Consider the following 13514-nt stretch of genomic DNA (forward strand, 5'->3'; position numbering starts at 1 on the left):
GATACTGTTACCATTTAGGACTTTTTAATCAGAAAAAATGAATTTGTTATCCTGATTTAACTGCTCTAGTAGAGGGAAGCTGGGTTAAACAATATGAGGACTTTTTGTCCTTCATATCCCAATGAAATACACTGAGATAAGGGATACATATGGTCTCTGAGCTAAATGAGTGGCAGGAAGAGCAAGAGAAAATGAGAGCACGAGAGAGAGAAAGCTGAAAGGTGGAAATTAAATTTTGATAATTTAACTAGCATTGGAGCCTTGTAATTAAACCATTGACTCTTCCTGTCGGGGTAAGTGAAAGCAGAGGGAAAAAAGAGGACAGGACAATGGAGGAGAAGTGATCCCTCCACCTCCCATCATTCTTTCTTTCTGTCTCACTCTCCAGCCTATTACTTCAAGTTCAAGTTATCCTACGTTGATCATTGCCGCTGTTTAGTCTTTGTGTGCTGCGAGTTGAAACATTCATCATCAAACATCATCAGGTAGAAAACCAGTGAAATGGTGACTAAGACAGGAAACAGAGATTTGATTGCTTTATATGATGAACAGATTTAATTTAGGCTTTTATTCACATATAAACATTGATCAGCGAACACCAACAGAAGCTACAAAGACCCTGCTTGATGCACAAGAACAAACCTCATTGGTTCTTGAGCAAACTCAAATGTTCTCCATAACACCTCAATGCTTGAGCTTATGTTTACCACAATTAATGTGTGAGTTGATGAATGTTTATATGTAAATAAAAGCCTAAATTCAATCTGTTCATTTAAAGCGAGCGAGTCTATTCAGAAAATTTGGACTAAACCACTCAAATCATATGTATTAGTTTTACAATCTCTTTATGAACATTTTGAAGCATCAAAGTGGTAGTTGCATAGCTGCCAACGGAGGGACAGAAAGGTATCAGATTTCAGATTTTTAAAAATACCTTAATTTGTGTTCTGAAGATGAACGGAAATCTTAAGGGTTTGGAAAGACATCCGGGTGAGTAATTAATTACAGAATTTTCATTCTTGGGTGAATTATCGTTTTAAATGTCCTAATTTAACTAAGGCCCAATCATGGATTAATCTAAGCCCTGTCTGTGAAACCAGACCTTAGTTTTATAAAATATGTAACAGGGACCCTTGCTCTGTCCAATAATATCTGAAAAAGACCCCTGCTCTAAATAAATATAAACAGCAGCCAAAAAAACAATAACTTTTTTTTTTCTAACCTCTGCAGCGAAAAGTTCGGCTGATGCATTAAATAGACACTAACAAAGCAGCAGCGACTCTTAAGTGTTTGCCTCTGGCCTTCTCCCCGCTTCCCCACTTCATGTCACTGCTTATTTTCTTTCAGGAATATTAAACAAGACGGAGCACCATCATTCACTCCTCTTTTTGTTTCCAACTCGCTGCCTTTCAGACTGAGTGGCCTAACACTCATCATTACTCCAAATTGTCCCTTTAATTTGACACGTCGCCATAATCTTGGCATTTGTATTCTGTCAGGTTAGTAGGGCCTGTCTTTAAATGTAAAGGAGTGCACATGCTCGCTCTCACACACACACACACACACACACACACACACACACACACACACACACACACACACACACACACACACACACACACACACACACACACACACACACACACACACACATACACACACACACACACACACACACAAACACAGATGGTGGTTCATCGTCTATGCATGTATAACCTACATATGCACATATCAATGTGTCATTCATCTTTCTCTTACATGTCCTTGATCAAAATATCTCCAGAATGAATGTTTGTTCACTGATGACCAGTCACCACTGACAAAAACTTGCTGTCACCACACAGACACCAATTCCTACAATATTCTGATAGCATTAAGGAAACTGTTTGGCATTCGTTCTTCTGCTGCTTTAATTTATTTATTTGTCTCCCTCATTTATCTGGCTAATGTAGAAATCTTGGCAATAAATCATGTTTCCATGTAATTACAATCAACATTCAACAAATGAATTGAAATAAATATTCATGGGCTAAAAAATTCACTTTGGATAGTCAAACATTTGTTGCATAATTAAATAGAAGCCCACAGGGGGTCTCGCTACTGCGCTGAAATAACGGATCAAAATCATGTTTATGTATCAAAGCCCCATTCTCTCTCTCTCTACCTCCGAAATGAAATGGCTGCCTCTGCAGCTAAGTGTGACAGCAATCAAAGTCCTACGCTGAAGAGTTGATACTTAAATTACCCACAAATGAACTGAACTTTAGATAAATTGGTGGAGTGTGGCATTATGCTTGGTGCAAATGTGATTTTCAAATATAAGATGAATGAAGTCAATGAATGTCATGCAAGAAGAATGGTGAGATGGGAAAGTGGTTGCCCATGCAAAGATAGATGAATTGGTTTATTGATTGTGATTTGATTGGCTGGGCTTCCTTACTGTGGAAGCTGCTTTATGAAGGTCAAATTTAATTAAATCATACACATATGCGTAAATGTCTGTTCATCCTTTTCTGGCATTAGTCCTCCCAAGTAGGTAGAACGTATGTAAGACCCCCTGATAAGGTCCACACACACACACACACACACACACACACACACACACACACACACACACACACACACACACACACACACACACACACACACACACACACACACACACACATTGTTTATGATAATTGATGGATATGATAAATGAAGAGGGAAATCTGAGGCAATGCATGCTAAATATTGACTGTGCAGAGAAGGAAAATGAAGTGCTGTTTAAATACAATGCAACAACAATACCTGTAATTTTAAGGGGTTTTCATCAGCGTAGGTGGAAATACTATTTTAATAAACCCCGCATACCCAGTGGATTTGCATTTATTTTAAAAGTAACTCTATTCTGTAAACAAGCTCATTCTTTATCTCTTCCAAACTTTTCCGTAGTATCTTATTAGAAAGTGTGTGTGTGTGTGTGTGTGTGTGTGTGTGTGTGTGTGTGTGTGTGTGTGTGTGTGTGTGTGTGTGTGTGTGTGTGTGTGTGTGTTGAGTTTCTTGGGTGTATGTGGGTAGTGAAGTGACCTATATCCATGAACCATGGAAGCCATGGTGATAGCCAAAAACACAAATTCTAAAGCTGCCTGTGTCTTTCTGCAATCAAGCAGACAAGAGAAAGGAGAAGTGAAAAATGAAATGAAGAAAAAAAAAATACTGGATGTGGTAGAACGGCAGACAGGAAGAAAATGCAACTTGGGTGGTCAGTGTAGGTAAACTTTATTCAGTCATTGGTGTCAAGACGTGATGGCCTGGTGATAGAACCTGTAATTAACCTCTGTTCAAATTTTCATAAGCACCCTGAGGGTGAACAACAGACTGCTATCTGATCAAGCTGCCACTGTACAAAACAGCCCAAGGGTAACGCGGTCAAAATAACTCATAAATCAGCTATAGAATGAGCTTCAGTTTCAAATTCTCATAATGTGGTTACCAAAATTCAAGCCAAACGTGAGAGAAAAGCATTCTGGAGTTCTGATACTAGGAAGAAAAATGGGTCTTATTCACTAACAATTGAGTTGTGCATTATTTTGTATTTGTACACACAGGAGAACTTCTCACGAAAAATCTCAACACGTACATATACACATTAATTAGATCTTAATCTCATTCTGATGTTAGTGAATTTGGAGTACTCTAAGATTGGCGCGTACACAAGGTTAAGCATTTGCATAAAACACGCCCAAACCATGTCCATATAAGGGTGTTCTGTACAACCTTTTCTTTAGAGCCTTTCGTCACTTTCGTCAATCATATGCCGCTCTCACCAGATCATCCAGCAATGACAAGTGTCAATTTCAAAACCATGCAATTCAAACACATTAAACACCTTTTATACAGACCCAGATTACAGACCTCTGATTTGCCAGCTGTGCATGTGGGTAAAGAGCTTCTCATACTCTTTCACTGTATATGATGAAGTATATTTAAGATGTCAGTAAAGAGCATTATTTATTTATAATATAATACAATATAATGTTATGTAACGTACAGAGTAAGTGCTTTTTGCGTACGTGTGGTTTCATTTGTCCCTACATTTTTTCAGTTGTTTTTACATTTTTAAATTTAGAATAAATTGTAGTGCGAAAGTTTTTAGTGAATCATGGTTTTGTTCGTGAAAATGTTTGTACACAAATTCCATGCACAAATTTGTCTGCACGCATGCTTAGTGAATGAGACCAAACGTCTTTCATCTTTGTTCCGAAATAACACAACCAGATAATTCCAGTTTTTTATTTTGATTATACAAAAAAAAATATATATATATATAAAAAATTTAAGGGTTGTAAGAAAAACAAGCTGGAACATTAGCTTTGGGGAAAAAGTGAATGTTTATGACTAAGCTTCAGATCTTTTCTTACTGATCCCAAGAGATATACCTGTTAAAACATATTTTCCATGCACCTGATTTCCCACACCCATGTAAACTTGCCCAGTAAAGTCAGTTATGTATTTGCAACAGTCAAATGTGTGAACTGTCAAAGTTATTAAAAAGCAATTAAGCTGTAAAAACTGCAACTTGCTTTTTTTTTGCCTTCAGGAGCTATTTCTACTCCATACTTAGTTTTGTTGTTGTAACCTAATGTGTTTGATTCGGCTGTAAAATATTTAATAAAATCAATTAATTTAGATACTACCACATGAAGAAAATAATATTTTTTAAATTGACTTTTTTTATTTTTAGATCTGGCAGAAATATTAACTTGTTTGTTAATATAGTTAACTTATAACCTTAAGCTAACAATCGTAGGTTACTACTTTTTTTTTTTTTTTTTTTAAATAATACTTTTAAAAGTATTTAAAATGATGTTGCATTACATAAAAACAAAAAAAACAAAAAAATCAGATTCATTAAAGTTGCAGATTATTAATCAATGCAAACTCTTGTCCTTGTATGGCTTTCTGGCAAATTCTGACATTCTGAATTTTCAGGATATTTCAAAATCTTGATACGAGTAAAAAAAAAAGTTGTGCACATTCTCTTGTGCACTAAACCTCTCAAGTCTAAAAGCGAGCGCAACACATTAAGAGAGGAATGTGTCTCTGTGTTTAAAATACTAACAGAGCCCCTGGTGAGGAGGTCAGGGAGTTTTGTTTATCTTGGAGCTTTGGGAGGCTCAGGTGTCTGCTTTGTCTTAAGGGATGACTGGCCCTGGTCAAACTTCATTTCTCTTCAGCCTTCCTGCCTATGAGGACCTCCAGATGGGCTCTAGACCTCCTGAGACCAGCTGGAGTTTCGCCAGGTCTAAGGTCTCTCTGGCAAGGCATATATCAACACACCTCACTGCAGGCGCTGAAAACTTCTAGGCCAGATCTTGCCAGTAGACCACTTCCCTCGACTGAGTGTACTTTTGATATCTTACCCAAGACTGTTGTGTTTCAGTCGACCGGTCTTACTCTAAGGGACCCATGAACATACTCAAACTGAGTCACTGCAAACATTAAACAACTTTTGAGGCCCTCCTTTGATCGCAGTCCACATGTCAACAGCTTTATACGAAGGGTTCTTTAATCACTTATAACCCATCAACTGCCCTCTTCATGGACAAGCCTCAAGCTCAACTGATCAACACTTCAAGAGCATTCTTTAACAAAGATTTTTTTTTTTTTTTTTTCTTGCCGTCTGAAGTTCTTCAGATAAAACCTCCGGAGTACATCTTTGTGTACGTCAGTTGGCTGCTTTTGAATGTAATCCTTTTCGAAGGCACTGAGGCATGGATATCTCACCTGGCCTGATCATTCAATTCATTCATCTATCCATTTTTCCTTGTCATCCACTCCACCTCACACTCTCGGCAACGGAATAGTGATGCATCACTTCTTGCCGTTCCAGTCCATTTCCTCTCAGGCCAACTTCGCCTTTCTGCATGCCAAGTGTTCCAGATGTTCGTGCCTTTGCCAAACAAAACACTGAGGATGTTAGTCACTGTAGTGAAATTAGCCGCCCTTGTTTATCAGCGTTCATACATTCTTAATCAAGAAGGCAGCATTTATATGTGGAGCAAAGAGCCCGCTCATCAGAAGTTCTCTTGATCCATGAATTTATCTCTTATATATTGGCAATGAAAGCACGGTTGCAGCGAGCATCTGTTTAAATATTAAATTCTTGCTCTTGTTCTAGTCGAAAATTGAGGCACAATGCTGCCTCAGTATCTTTAAGTCTCCACAGGTACATCTTGTTCCTGGTTTTATGATTGTGGTATACAATAAACTCTAAAAAACTTTTTATGTTGGTCCCAAAAGTCATGTTATCCCTATTATTGTCCTCTTTTTGGAGAAAGGATGGGTTGGATAAGTGAAAAACATGTTTTTTGTCAATAGACAATCCCGTTAAAACAACCTTGCTATACTCTACCTTTACATGTGTATCATTAACATTTCAGAACTTGCATTAACATTCCTGACGTGAACTGAAAAGATGAAGGAAAGAAAGCACAGACAGATGGGAACCTCAAAACATTTCTCTATGCTCTTTTCTTAAAATCCTAGCTAAACTTTTAATTGCTCTTTAAGCGGCGGATTAAGCCAGAACATATTCCGGAGGGATGATGTGACGGCTTCAAAGGCTTAGCCAACCTCTGACCCTCGCTTCATGAGAAGGAACAATCCCTCCCGGGTGCTGCCTCACACTCCAGATCCCAAAACATCCTCCTCTCATGTTTATATTTAGAGTTTAATGATTAATAAACACCACAGACATTTCACACCGGCATATTTTCTCTCAATTCATGACGCTACCCAAATAATGGATTTTGGATGCATTGTGTGCTTTTAGTTTTGCCTTTAAATTAAAAATGTGTTTTTCTCCATATCATGTTTTTATTTTTACAATATCGTCCCCAATAAAGAATGAAATGGATATGCAGTTTCCTGTTCTGGTGCCGAATATCTAACCTCATTGGGGGCAAATCCATTATCATCGCCAGCAGAAATGGATTACTGTCTCAGGTATCAGTCAAACTTACAAAAATGCTTTCAGGTGCCTTTCCTAACACGATAATGTAGGAAAGTTGAACTCCATTTCAACTTTGAAACGCACACAAAAAACAAACAAGCAAGCACGTCTAACTCACAGACAGTCTGCCTTTGCCTTACGTGATCACATTACAAACAATTTCAGACGATCTCCTTCAGCTCAAAGGACACTATCTTCACCCTTCTTGTGTGTCCTCGCATCCGTCAATCATCGGCCAATGACACTGCGCTACAACAAGCGTGCAGGACTCACTGTGACTACGAGCAGTCAATCTGACAACTGACCCACTAATGTCACTAAGTGACAGGCGTAATCGCCATGGCTAAGGTAGTCAGGGGTGACAGAGGCATTAGAGTCAGCGAAAGTGCAGGCTGTAAACAACCTGAGGGCGGATGGGATATAGTAACTCGGACCATGTGGTTTTCCCACCGTGGAGGAAGCGTCGTCTTTCCTGAGCAAATATCTGGCAGCATTAAAAAAATTCCAGACAGTCTGAGTAGAGAAATGACAAAACAGAGTATGTGTTCACACCTCAGCTGGATTATGATTGACACATGACTGCTCTAACAAAGCACCGAGTGCTGTTCCCTGGCAGGCCGCATTATCTACATCATAAGCACTAGTCTATTAAATACATCTGCAAACGGTGAAGCTGTCAAGATGGCAAATAATGCATTACAGTGATAAATCTTTTAGCATTTTGGGGATTGTGAAAAATGTGCCGTACAGAGAAAATATTTAACCTGCGGAGCGCAAATGTGAGCAGAAAGACAGAGAGATATCATGGACGACCACAGCGTAGCCATTGAAGAGAAAAAAAAAACGATATATATTGAAAATAAGTTACGTCGGATGACGACGAATGGGGTTTCGCTTAGAAAGCCTACCAACTTCGAGTATTACAAAACAAGCCAATGGCAAAGAAATGACATGGGTCTGCGGAATTTGCATAGCGTAACTCCGCCCCACCTACCCGGGAAAGCATGGCCGTCATCTCTGGATCAGACTGAGCCACAGCCGTATTCACACCCGAAGGTGGCAGCTGTGACGAGTCGTCACTTCCAGATGAATCAGACCCGCCTTGTGATGCTGCGATTGACATCACGTCTTCCTCTGGAGCGCCAAAGGAAACCCGCAGGACCTCAAACGACGGTCCCGCGGGAATCCCCTGAACGCCCGCGGGTTGCAACACTGGTGAAGGTGCTGTGGGGCAGGGACAAATAGTCGGCGCTTTGTTCCACACAGTCACCCTCAGATCACCCTGGCCACCAGCCGAAGTAGAGCCTCTCGAGGAGGCGCTAGATCGGGGTGTGGATGAGGGGACTCTCACTCTTGCGAGGTCATTGAGTCTCGATCTAAGTGATGCGATGGTCATGTTCCCACAGAGAGAACATGACTCATCCATGAGCGCTGCTCTAGCGTGATTAATGCCCAAACACAACAGACAGCGCTCGTGCCCATCAGAGTCAGACACAAGCCGACCGCAACCAGATGTGCACGGGCGAGGCATCTTTAAAAAGATGTGCCGCGTGCAAGCTCTTTTTGTGAGAGAAACTCAGTGCTGAAGCGCCCGCGGAGAACACACTCGCTGGCAAACCACGCTCAGATAGGCAGGAAGTGTGCACTCGCCGGGAGATCGCCGTCACACCAACACTGGAGAGTTGCTCGTCTCGTAAGAAGCTGACAATCAGAGATAGCTTTTGGAGTGAAGAATTATACTTGGCTCGGAAGCGAAAACATATCTGCATGTTGCCGGCTTCCTCCTTTTATACCCACGAGGTAGGGCGGAGTTACGCTATGCAAATTCCGCAGACCAATGGCATTTCTTTGCCATTGGCTCGTTTTGTAATACTCGAAGTTGACAGGCTTTCTACGCGAAACCCCATTCGTCGTCATCCGACGTAACTCAGAGTGACAACGAAAGGGAACAAGGATTTAATTGAAAAGAGCAACATTTACAGGCCTCTTCATAGCTTGAGGAAATCTGTTTTACAGACATTCTTTGTAGTTTTAATCCTGTCTCAATGTTGTACTCAAAATTATGAAGCAAATTACCTACAGTTTTTCCGTGACGTCTGGTGTCTTTTGAGAAATCAGTTCCAGTCTTGATAGAAATGTATGCAATTGTGAATATTGGATTTTTACAACACTTCTTCTAATTTATTTTGACCTTTGTTGAATACTTTAAATTACCATTTCTTCCTGCAGTGGCTGGTGTTCATAAAATGTTCATAAAAATAAAATTAAATTCATAAGAAGAGTCGATCACTGACTGCACATAACTAAGAGCAGATAGGATACATACAGGTAATATTGTCACCTTAAAGATTTTTTATTTCAAATAAATGCTGTTCTATTGAACTTTCAAAGAATGCATCCTCAAATGTAAATATTAGGCAGCACAAATGTCTGCAACTGTTATAAGAAATGTTTCTTGAGCACCAAATCATCATATTAGAATGATTTCTGAAGGATCATGTGACACTGAAGACTGAAGTAACTGAAAATTCAGCTTTGCCATCAAAGGAATAAATTACATTTTAAAAGATTTAAAATTATAAACAGTAAGTTTAAAATCGAATAATATTTCCTAATATTACACTTTTTACTATAGTTTATCAAATAAATGCAGTCTTCGTGAGCATTAAACAACAAAAAAAGTTATGTTTATTTTAATGGCTTTTCACGATGCTACCTTAGCAAAATCTTAAGAGATCACAATCCTGTTTGAATCATAAGCATCCTGTTAATACTGCAACTCAAAATTTGTTTTTAAAACTAATCTAATCTTGTCTGAACAGCACTTATGACTGTCAGTTTAGTTTCAATAGTATATAATAGTCGCAATATTAAGACATGTCATCATCCATAAACAGTCAGATTAAGATGTATCAAACTATTCTCATCATGTAGTGTTTCATATACCCACTACTCATGTCGATTTTTTGTAAATGTTTGTTTTTTCATTCTTTAGAGAGCTCAAACGAGCAGTAAAAATGTATGCCATTAACAAGATGACTTTCCAAATAAGCTCATTTGGGTTTCAAATCTCTACTGCACATACTGTATTTCTCTTCTGTTGTGTGTTCTTGTATTGTTCTTTTACTCTCATGCTGCTAAACAAACAAACACATTTTGTGCCCTGGCTTCTGTAAAAAACACATGAGACAGAGAACCGAAATGGTGAGAAAAGAGTGAGCGAGAGGAGGATTAGCATAAAAGATTCACTATCCCTTTAAGAATCATATTCTCAAAATAATGCTTTGTCAAATCTAAAGTCGGCATGAAACAGAAGTTGTGATAGTTTTTTTTTACGTATTGAGATGTATATCGGAGTTTCGAACAAGAAAAAAAATGTAGGGTGGGACTCGATTGTGTCCCAATGAATTGATTGAATCATTGTGGTTTTGCCAACGCTATCACAGGACCAATTCCTACGAATTCATAGGAGTGAGGAAAAGGTGGCTAATTTATACAAAGTTGTACGACCTCACTCGTATGAATTCGTACGATTTGTGTAAACCCCAGAGATGGGTAGGTTTAGGGTCGAGGTCAGGAGTAGGTCAATCGTACAAATTCATGCGAACTGGGCAACTCGTAAAATATGTACAATTTACTAAAAATTTTGTGAGGTCGTATGAATTAGTACGAATTAGCTACATCATAAAATTCATACGAATTTTCGTGATATCGGGTTGGGTTTTGCTATTGCTGTGATCTCAAGTGACTGCCAGATTTCCAGCACTAATGTAACTAATTTCTGGGGCCAGTACTGTCCCCTATACTTACAAACCCCCACACATGTTTCATGTTTTTCTAACCTGTTTTATTTCCTTTACCTTTTTTTTTCCCTTTTACTTCATTTCCTGTGTACCAGAGGACCTTTCGGTGGACTGGAGCAAAATAAGGCGTTTATCATGAATAAATCATTGTCAATGTGGCAGAAAAGCAAAACTCCATTTCCGGGGGCTGTGGACACATTACTCAAAACATCCCTGCCGTGTCACCCTCTAACATACACACATACATATGCACACATGTTGTCATTGCGGCGTCCTTCATCAACAGACTGACTCCCTGGTTTAGATAGAGCGGGCCATTCGTGAGTCTCAGCCCAGGTCCAGAAGACAATTATGATAGCTGCGATTAAGAAAACAATTATTCCAGAGGAGTAATTATCCTCCAATGTTTGAACAAACAGAAGCAGAGAGAGAAAGAAAGAGAAAGAAAGAGCCCAGGGCCATGTGAGATTAGCCTGGTGTTCACACTGTGACGGTCATTACATACAGGGGTGGTGAAGAAGTGATCAAACTACTGATGTTACAACATAATACACACAAATTCACGCTCATGCTCAAATATAAACAGCCTTTGAGTAACGTGACTCAGCACAAATGGCTATTCCCAGTCCCACAGAATTACTTGTTTGCAAAAATGTGCATATATTCATAACAAACAAACTCAAAGCCCTAGTGAAAATTAAATATACTAAAATGTGAAATACATTTAGTTTATGCTAAGTATACTAGAAATACATTTGCATATTTGTGTACTTAATGTAAAAACCCTGCAATTGTACTTTTGGTATACTAAATTGGTAAAGTCTGCTAAATTGGAATAACTAATGTTGTACTAAATATGCTTTGGTTATCCAGAAATAGTGCTGAGGTCCAGCTTAAGTATATTTGATTGTGCTAAAGTGGAACTATTGCAAGTACTTTAGGTCCACTTTTAATATCTTGCATTTAAAGACTGATTTTATATAGAGATCATATTACCCTTACTAATCATGATCTTAAAACACATTTTAGGCTTAATATCAAGAAATGGCATTGTGCAGTAAAGAAGTACTCCAAATAAATTTTAATTATTATATTTATTTCAGTAAGTTTCAAACAAAATGTCATTAAGTAAGTTAATGGATTTGTAGTATATAGCTTAGTATCAAATAAATGTATTGCAAATGCAATTTGGTATTGTTTTTTTTTCACTAGGGAGGTGCTATATTATTTCCTTGTTGATATTTTTAATTGTCAAATTTAAAAAAAAGTAAAGAAAACAGCTGCATGAGGGAGAATATCCAGTGCAGTTAATGGTAAAACAATAATAATATTAATAAATTAAATTAATAAAAACAAGATGAAAGGGTGCTTTCAACAGTCACTTTGAATACAAGTTAATAATGAACATGGAAATGTATCTCAGTTTTGGCTCTTGTCCAGACAAATCCTGTGAGTTCCTCTTTGGCCCTGGGGTAAATTGAACATAACAAAAAATAATATAAGTTGAGTGCTATGGTGAAGTACCTCCTTTTTACGGACAAGGTCAATTCCCTCTATGAGCAGTAATGAGAGAGTGGCTCTTTCTACAATCAACAGACTTCACACACTCAGTGCGGATTAATTAAAGGTGAAGTGTTTTTTTTTTCTTAAGATACATTCTCCTTTCCCAGTTAAATGGTCAGAAACAAGTAAGCCATTCAAATTTTGAATGCAAAAACAGTGTAAACACTGTGGTGCTTTTAAGTTTGAGAGGTTCAACATGTTAACTCCTAGCTCAACCAATGCCATGAGTTTGGGGGTGGGACTGCCTGTTTGGCCAAACAAAGTGGAAGAAGGGGAATATTTCAAGATTGTAAAAAATTATATGATCAATAAGTTATGCCAAAATATGTTTTTTTCATTGCTTAAACTCACCGACTTTTTTGTATAAGTTGTACAAGATTCAACTAATTATTTAGTCAGTTTAATGTAATTTAAGTTGCAATGACTTAATCATTCATGTTGATTGTACTTAAAATTGTATGTCTTTTTTTAAAAACTATTTAGAAACATAGATTTACATTTATTTATTTATTTATTTTTATATTGCATTTTGTTCAGCTATTTATGCAGTATTCCAACATTTCTAAATTCAATAATTTTAAAGGGGTGGTTGATTGCGATTTCACTTTTTTCATTTTAAATAGTGTGTAATGTTGTTGCTGGTGCATGAACAGTATCTGCAAAGTTGCTGCACTGAAAGTTCAACGTAAGCAGAGATATCGTCTTTTGAAAATCAGGAAAATCACACCGGCCCAACTAGCCAATCTGAGCCCATTGCCTTTTTCTGAGGGAGTGGTTTCATAGAATCAGGAAGTCAACCGGTCGTTCAAATGAGAGAGGAGAAAGCGGCTTACAATAAAGGTGAAATTTATGAAAAATAAGGCTTTTTTTAAAAAAAAAAACACACTTAGACATGTTAAATTGCACCACATAAACACAATCATTCAAAGAAAAAAAGCAGTAAACCACCCCTTTAATTACTTTATGTTCCCCAAATAATATTAACATGATTGTTGATGTTAGACAACCTATTTAGAAACATTACTTGTATTATAATGTTTATATTGAATTGCATTTGGCAATATATAGTATAATAAAAGATTATACCAAAATGCTATTAATGTTGTTTTTTCCTTCTTTCTAAATATACTGCATGGCTGGCAAGTAACAAA

At 37.8% G+C, this 13514-nt stretch overlaps 1 protein-coding gene across 5 annotated transcripts in view; it reads right to left on the reverse strand.

Moving 5' to 3' along the window:
- The window catches only part of pcdh7b (protocadherin 7b), a 154622-nt gene that overhangs the window by 79120 nt on the left and 61988 nt on the right, over positions 1 to 13514 (reverse strand). The gene's annotated exons all lie outside the window — the stretch shown is intronic.

The sequence above is a fragment of the Siphateles boraxobius genome, unplaced genomic scaffold (assembly GCF_051911475.1).
Source record: "Siphateles boraxobius isolate OS27281-9 unplaced genomic scaffold, OSU_SipBor_1 130, whole genome shotgun sequence".
Taxonomy (NCBI): Eukaryota; Metazoa; Chordata; class Actinopteri; order Cypriniformes; family Leuciscidae; genus Siphateles; species Siphateles boraxobius.